This window comes from Narcine bancroftii, chromosome 5 (assembly GCF_036971445.1).
Source record: "Narcine bancroftii isolate sNarBan1 chromosome 5, sNarBan1.hap1, whole genome shotgun sequence".
Lineage (NCBI taxonomy): Eukaryota > Metazoa > Chordata > Chondrichthyes > Torpediniformes > Narcinidae > Narcine > Narcine bancroftii.
Window position 1 is genome coordinate 36,153,057 of NC_091473.1, and position 9,147 is coordinate 36,162,203.

General features: G+C 42.1%; 1 non-coding gene across 1 annotated transcript; it reads left to right on the top strand.

Moving 5' to 3' along the window:
• The first annotated feature begins 2,554 nt into the window (after positions 1 to 2,554).
• On the top strand, positions 2,555 to 2,628 carry trnar-ucu (transfer RNA arginine (anticodon UCU)). Its single transcript has one exon. It is a non-coding gene; the product is annotated as a tRNA-Arg (tRNA).
• Positions 2,629 to 9,147: the final 6,519 nt, after the last annotated feature.

A 9,147-nucleotide genomic window follows, 5' to 3' on the forward strand; every position in this document is an offset into this window, starting at 1 on the left:
ACTCCCAGCGATCTGGCTTCCACTGCTGTATGCGGCAGTGAGTTCCACAGATCCACGACCCTCTGGCTAAAGAAGTTCTTCCTAATCCTGTTTTATATGGATAACTTCTAATTTTCAGACTGACCCCTTTGTCCTCAATTCACCCACCAAGGGAAACATCCACCCTATCTAAACCTTTAAAAATATGAAATGCCTCTATGAGATCTCCTCTCATTCTCCTATACTCCAATGAATACAACCCAAGAGCTGCTAAATGCTCCACATACATTAGCCCTTGCATTCTGGGAATCATCCTAATAAATCTCCTCTGCACCCTCTCTAACAACATCACATCTTTCTAAGATAAGGGGCCCAAAACTGCACATAGTAATCCAAATGAGGTCTCACCAGTGCCCCATAGAGTCTCATCAACACCTCTTTACTCTAATACACTATTCCTCTTGAAATGAATGCCAACATAGCATTCGCTTTCTTCACTTCCAATTTCACCTGGTCATTAATTTTTATGTTTCCCTGCATTAGGACACCCAGGTCCCTTTGTACATCTGAGGTCTGAATTTTCACCCCATCCAAATAGTATTCTGCCTGTTTATTTCCACTGCCAAAATGTACAACTATACATTTCTCTATGTTAAATCTTATCTGCTATAATTTTGCCCAGTCTCCTAATCTTTCTATATCCTTCTGCAACTTTACAGTTTCTACTACACTTCCTACTTTGCCACCTATCTTGGTGTCATCTGAAAATTTGGCCACAGAACCATTTGTTCCACTATCCAAATCATTAATATAAATTGTAAACAGCAGCGGCCCCAATACCAACCCCTGCGGAACACCACTAGTTACAGGCAGCCATCCAGAACAGGATCCCTTAATTTCCACCCTTTGCTTCCAGCCTATCAGCCAATTTTCTATCCAGTTTAATAATTCCCTGTAATTCCATGGATCCTTATCTTATTTAGCAGCCTAATATGGGGCACCTTATTGAAAGCCTTTTGAAAATCTAAATAGATAACATCCACAGCTTCTCCTTTGTCTATCCTACTTGAGATTTCTTCAAAAAACTCCAGCAACCATACCACACTGATACAGCCAGCCAGGACACTCTCAATAGAACTCCTGTAGAAGTTTGACATAATGGTGTTCAATAGCCTTGCCAATTTCAATCTTCTCAGGAATTGCAGTCACTGTAGTGACTTACTGATGAGTGAAGAGTTGTGGGTCCACGATTGATCACTAGTTTAGGGAACTCCAAGTTCTCTCACCTTTTGCCACTCTCCACTACAGAGTTATTTATGTGAAGTGGAGGGTGGTTTTTATTGGTCTTCCAGAAGTTCACAATCATCTCCTTCATCTTGACCACATTGAGACGGGTTGTTACTCTTGCCCCATATCTTGAGATTTTCCACCTCTTCTCTGGTGTACCTCATCATTGTTGCTGATGAGACCAACTACAGTTATCAACTGCAAATGTTTATCCTGTGGGAGATGGATCTGGCGATGCAATCATGGGTCAGTAGTGTGAACAGGAGCAGGATCTTGGGAATGATCATATTAAATGCTGAGGTCTATGAACAACAGACTGGAGTTGTTCTCTAGGTGAGTCAAGACTGCGTGAAGGAACAAGACTATAGCATTATTAGTGAAATGGTTTCTTCTATAGGTGAATTGAAATGGGTTTAGTATCAATGGTAGATGTGCTTTGGTGTTCCATCACCAGGTGCTTAAAGCATTTTACCCCCTCCATAAATCTTCGTCCGCGAAGCCAAGCCAAAGAGAAAGAGAATGGTGGAAGTCGAAGCCACAGGGTGGTAGTCATTACCTGTTGTTACCCTCTTTGTTACTGGGATAACAGTGGCTGTCTTGAACCCTGTGGGAATGATGGATTACTACAATGAGGTGTTGAAGATGTCCATGAAGAGCTCCATCAATTGATCTACGCAGTCTTTCAGAAGGGAGGTGTCCTTATCTTTAACTCACAAGGTTAACTTAAGATTTGTTATAGTCTTGATTCCTTGCCAAATTTGCCTCATGTTGAACTTCTGTGGAACCTCTGCATACCCACGCTTGTCTTGTCAGTTGTGGAAAAATTATTGCAGCGGCTTCATGGAGGAAGATTTAAGAGAATTTAGAGGAGTAGTCTTCTCGGGGGATGGTCAACATGGCCTTGGGAGGGCAAGGTCAAGCCTCATGAGCCTAAATGAGTTTTTGAGGAAGTATCAAAAGAAATTGGAAGGTAGTACAGTAGATGTGGTTTGTATGGATTTTAGAAAGGGATTTGACAAGATCTCCACAATTAACTCATTCAGGTCATTGAGGCATTGGATCCATGGAACTTTGGGTGTGTGGTTCAGAATTTGCTTGCCTCTAGAAAGCAGAGAGTAGTAGGAGATGGGACCTATTTTGCCTCTCGGTCAGTGACTAGTGGAGTTCTGCAGAGATCTATTCTGGGACCCCAACGATTTGTGATTTTTTTTGTAAAAATGACATGGGAGAAGAAGTAGAGGGATGGGTCAGTTTGCAGATGACATGAAGTTTGGAGGTGATGTGGAGAGGCTCTGATAGCTCAGTGGTTAGAGCACTGGCCTTCTAAACCAGGGGTCGCAAGTTTGATTCTTGCTGGGGCCTCAATTCTGAAGGACGCTGGACAAAGTGGCTTACGGTAGACAAAGTTAAAGAATTTTGTGTATGTCGCATTCTAAATGTAGTATTAATATAACATAACATAATATAACAATTACAGCACGGAAACAGGCCATTAGGCCCGTCTAGTCTGCACTGAACCATACACCCCTTTCTAGTCCCACCTCCCTGCACAATGCCCATAACCCTCCATCTTCTTCTCATCCATATACCTGTCCAACCTTTTCTTAAATAATACAATTGACTCCGCCGCCACTATTTCTCCCAGAAACTCATTCCACACGGCTACCACTCTCTGAGTAAAGAAGTTCCCCCTCATGTTACCTCTAAACCTCTGCCCCTTAATTCTTAACTCATATCCTCTTGTTTTAATCTTTCCTCCTCTTTATGGAAATAGTCTATCCACATCCACTCTGTCTATCCCTTTCATAATCTTAAATACTTCTATCAAATCCCCTCTCAACCTTCTACGCTCCAAAGAATAAAGACCTAATCTGTCCAATCTCTCCCTATACTCTAGATGCTTAAACCCAGGTAACATTCTGGTCAACCTTCTCTGCACTCTCTCCACTCTGTTTATATCCTTCCTATAATTAGGCGACCAGAACTGCACACAGAACTCCAAATTAGGCCGCACCAACGTCTTATACAATCTCAACATCACCTCCCAACTCCTATATTCCATGCAATGATTGATAAAGGCCAGCATACTAAAAGCTTTCTTCACCACCCTATTCACGTGAGTTTCTACCTTCAGGGAACGATGTACCGTTACTCCTAAATCTTTCTGCTCTTCTGTATTCATCAATGCTCTCCCATTTACCACGTATGTCCTATTCTGATTCTTCTTACCAAAATGAAGCACCTCACACTTATCAGCATTAAATTCCATCTGCCATTTTTCAGCCCACTTTTCTAAGCAGCCCAAATCCCTCTACAATCCTTGAAAACCTTCTTCATTATCCACTATTCCACCTATCTTAGTATCGTCTGCATATTTACTAATCCAATTCACCACCCCATCATCTAGATCATTAATGTATATAACGAACAACAATGGGCCCAATACAGATCCTTGAGGCACACCACTGCTCACCGGCCTCCAACCTGACAGACAATTATCCACTACCACTCTCTGGCCTCTCCCTTTCAGCCAATGTTCAATCCATTTGACTATCTTAAAATTTATACCTAAAGACTGCACCTTCCTAACTAACCTTCCATGTGGTACCTTATCGAAGGCCTTACTGAAGTCCATATAGACAACATCCACTGCGCTACCCTCATCCACATTCCTAGTCACCTCTTCAAAAAATTCAATCAGATTGGTCAAATATGACCTTCCTCCCACAAATCCATTTTGAGTGCTCCTGATCAGACCTTTAGTTATTGATAGTTGTTATAGGTTACAACAGGTTATAGATAAGATGCAGAGTTGGGCAGAAAAATGGCAGATTGTAGCAGGCTGAGTGGGTGCCCAGCATGGTATCGTGAACCATTGCCAGTGTGGTTTACCAGTAAACACGTGGAACTGAGAGCCAGACCGCTATTCACTTACCTGAGCTATGGACTGCATATGCGAGATACTGTGTGCTGAATAACGGCACGCTGGATTGCTCTGCCTCCTTCTAGAGGGTGCATGGCCCCCATCGTGTTTTACTTTAAACCCAGCAGACCTGTGGATTTGCAGCAAACATATAGTAACATCGCCACCCTCGTCCCATGGAGCCCAGGATGGGAGAGATATAAAAGAAGCATGGCAAACTCAAATAAACAGTCTTTGGTTGAATAACCCTGTGTACGCATGTTGATTTAGTAGCTCTACTGAAGTAGTCATAACAAGATGGTGTTTAATCTGGATAAGTATTAAGTGATGCATTTTGGATGGTCAAATCTGAAGGTAGAATACATGGTTAAGGGCAGATTTCATAACTGTGTGGAAAAACAGACCGTGGAGCCCAAATTGATAGATCTCAAGGTTACTGTGTAGGTTGATAGAGCAGTTGTGAAGACTATGGTATGCTGGCCTTCATTAGTTGGGGGATTGAGCTCAAGAATCATGAGGTAATGTTGCAGTTTTGAGAGGCAATGTGAGCAGAGATGGGGCTTTTCTCTGGAGGAGAGGATGAGAGATGAATTAATAGACTGAGAGACAAGGATAGGGTGGACAGCCAGCACCATTTCTCCGGGGAGAGAGTACCAAACACCAAAGGACATTTGTACAAGATGAGAGGAGGAAAGTTTAGGGGAGTTATCAGGGGTAAGTTTTCTTTTTACACAGTGGTTGGTGCCTAGAATGCATTGCCAGGGGTAGTGGTAGAGGCTGGTACAAAAGGAATATTTAAGACTCTTGGACAGGTACATGGATGCAAGACAAATAATGGGTAATGGGTGTAAGGTCGTGTAGGTTTATTTTGTAAAGTAGGTTTATATTGGTTGGTACAACATTGTGAGCCAAGGGCAGTATTTGGAGCATTCTGGCTGGTTGCATCACTGCCTAGTATGGAAGTGCCAAATGGGAGGACAAGAATAAACTCCAAAGATTGTTAAGTCAGCCTGTGATGTCACAGGCACCAGACTTCACTCCATCGAGGACATTCCTCATGAGGTCTTAAAGCAGTCTTTATCCTCAAAGACCCTCATGTCATGCTCTCTTCACTCTGTTACCAACGGGTGAGGGGGGTGGGGGGGGCGAAAGACACAGGAGCTTAAAGTCGAGCATTCAGTGGCACAAGGAGAGCTTCTTCCCTGCTGTTATCAGATTCCTGAATAAATAATGAACCAGACACTGCCTCACTTTTTGTGCACTTTTTTTTCCTATTATTTTAAGATGGTTCATCATATGAATGTTTGCACTATTGATGCTGCTCCAAAACACAGAATTTCATGACTTGGTCATAACAACAAATTCTGATTCTATATTGTGCTAGAATGTTCTGTACATTTCATAATTCAAGGGATTAAGGGTGTAAAATCCAACAAAAAAGCTAGCACTGCCAAGCCCCCACACATCCCCAACACTGCTGCCAATCTCCAAAATGCTGCTGCCAATCCCTGACATGTCCCCACCGATCTCCAGGGAGGATTCTCAGGCCGGTGGATCACTCACTGGCGAGTTGGTGGGCACCTGTCTCCCAATGGGCTCGTTCTGGCAGGGGCTGTTCCATCTTTGCATCCTAGTTCTCAATGTTCGAGCCCGACACAGACCCAACTTTTTTTCTGCGCACACTCTTTTTTTCACTCCCCCCCTCCCCCAAAAGCTGGTGCCAATAATCACCAACACCTGCCCACAGAGTTCCCCATGTCTGCCCAAGAGATCACTCTCTTTGATGACGCTGGGTCAAGGCATTCTTACGACTGCTTGTGGCTGGGAGACTGTGGCATGCAGTTTGAGAGGGAGAGTTGGAGAGAAAACTCAATGCAGAAGGTAAAGAAATGGAAAGAGAGAAGAGAGGGAGTTGCTTGAAATGAGGACAGTCGTCATTCTAATTGGGTGAATTTTTTTTCAACCTGTGAGGTCAGTTTGGTTCTGAAAAAAAACTTCAGATAACTGATGATTTCTGATCATTTCAGATATCCTTATTTATCTAAATTTTTTTGGAGGCAAACCAATGGGGGTCAAAAAATATTTGGATAATTGGAGTTGTATTTGCTAAATATTGCCTCTCGGGTGGGGCATGCACATTTTTTTTAGCACCATTCATATGAGGGAAAGCTGTAATCTGGAAAATGGCTTGTGAGATAAAACCCCAGAGTTAAACATTTTGGGCTGCTTCTGTATTAAGCATCAATCAGTGAACATTCTGAGGTAGGGCTGGGCTTGCATGGAAACAGGAAGTTAACACATCCTGTCATAATATGCAGAGAAATGATCATTTCTTGGTTAGGGTGCCATACTCTAATTTGAATTGGTGGATTCATTCGAATAGACAAAGAAATCAAGACAAAATGAACATTTCATTGTAACCAGGCAAACAAATTTAAAAATCTCATAGGAAGATTATTTAAAAGACAAACATGTTTAATACATGTTTTGAAATCTCTCAACATCTGCAATATTTTTGCCAGCATAGCAGTCAAATGACATCTAAATCAATTCCAACATCTCTGCAGTCATACATACTGTTCCATGAAGTTGTAATGCATCAGCACTTGCTAAACATAAATAATGAGAAGCTGCAGAAATTTGTTTGAGGCTCTTCAAGAAAGCTAAAAACAAGGCTTTCTTATTATTCTCATAAGATGGTAATAGATAGATACGTGCTGCTTTTGATATTACCTTTCTAAAGATTATTATTCAGTGAAGATTTATAACAAAATTACACAATTAAATATTGAAAAGGCTGAGGATCACATACTGAAACCAATTTATTATACACTGCAGACATTCCTGCAGGTTTTCCATCTTCCTGGAGAAATGTAGACTTTCAATGACAGACAATACAGATTATCCAACAAATGTTCAGATTTCAAAGCAAACAATTCAAATTTTCTTCATTAAAAAAAAAGAATTAAACATATTTAGCACTAATAAATATTCTGGTCTACAATTCATAAATAGGACTGAAATGATCTGAAGAGATCAACATGCCAATGATGTTTCCCACATTTTGTGTTTTGTGTACAGCGAATATTTCATTTATAAACTGAAAAAAAATCAATCCATTTATCTTTAAAGTAGTTTTCGTATTCAAACAGCAGAAATCAGATAAGAAATTCTGACAGCTTTGTTCCCTTCCCATCTCATTGGACTGCAAATCACACCCTTTTGGAAACTGGTGGGAACAATTTTCCACCAATATTAATGTTCTGTCAGAGCGCTGCCCGTGGAGAACTGTCTAAATCTGCCAAGCAGAATTGCTTACAGAGTAGCAACAGAAATTTGATGAGGATGTGGGGAGTAGTAAGTGACTTAAAGGACATTGAGGGGTACAAGGTTGTTGTACCAGAGGCAGAAGTTCACAATGATCGGCAGGAATGATGGACCAGGCTCAAAGGCCAAATGGTTCTTGCAAATGGTGTTCAGAATAATTTACTAGAAAGCGTAACAATCCTTCGGGGAGTACAGAGCAGAGAAAAAAATGGATGGAACAACTCAGCAGGTCAGGCAACATCCATGGGTAGGAATGGTCAGTCAATGTTTCAGTTGGAACATTTTATCAAGACTCTTCATCTTGACCCTTTTTCAAGAATATTTAAAGGTTCCAAATCAAGACTTTGACTGACCTTCCAATGCACAGATATTGTCCGACCTGCTGAGTTTCTCCAGCAATTCTTAGATTGTATAAGACTCCAAATATGGCAGCTTTTGTGTCTCTCTTCTGGGAGAACAGCCTGGAACATATTCACTCAAGAAAAGGGTACAACGTGTACAAATGCAGTTCTCTGTGGAAACGAGAAAGGAATTTTTGCAACCAACTTACACGACTTATTTCCACCCTGGTGCCTTGGCAGAGAACATCTCTGAGATGGTGCAAATGGCAATGGAAGCAGACAGAACTCGTGGTTCCTGCTGAAAGATGTTATGGGCAGAAAACAGTTGAAGGCCGTGTACCAGGGTGCTTGTGGAGTTGGGTGGGGGGTAGGGGAAGGGGGAGATGTAACAAAAAAGCAGAATCCTAAAGCAGGTAATCCCTGAATTACATCCAGTGCAAAACACAAGTCGATATTTAAAGAGTAGAATCGGGCAGGCTAATGGTGGACAAGGAAGAATTTTAGTTTTCCAGACACTGGCGCAGTCCAGTTATGGATAAGAATGTAAACAGTGTGCAGTGAACTGAGGTTCACTGGTAGTGTGTTGTGCTAATGGCTAGCCCTGTCTCCCAGCTCTGCCTCCAACTGCTCACATATAACCCTGGTTTCCTGCCTAAACCCAGAACCCTTCTGAAGGTTACTGTGAAATCCTAACCATAGTTATAAACTAATAAAAGCATTTGTTCTCCCTCCAGTCATGAGAGCTTTTATTCACACTACTATTTCATTAGCTTATTCCCTAAACGATGGAAGCGCTACTTAATCCAGGTATGCTACTAATAGACCTTCTGTTCCCCAATGTGGCTGAGGAGTTCACATACTAGCTAGACTGCTTCAAGGCCTACCTGAACACGACCAGAGGCGTTATCCACACTGATGAACTCAGGAGGTCCACACTCATTTCCAGGGTAGGAACAAAAGGAGATGCACTCATCAGGGACTGCACATGATGCTGCCATCGAGGCATTGAAGGTTTGGTACCTGAAGTTGTAAAACAAGGTCCTAGGGAGGCACCGACTTGCTCTATGTCGCACCGGCAAGGAGATACCATCGATGACTACCTGTTAGATCTGTGGACGCTTGCCAAAATGTGCAGATACGAAGATTAACCGATCCAAGACACTCTAGTTGCCGGGGTCCGCTCAAGGTACATGAAGCAGTGACAGTTTGAGGTGGGTAAGGAGGACCTGGCTAGCCATGCTGAATTAGCCAAATCATTGGAACAGGCCAAGCTTGAGAATGACTACCTCG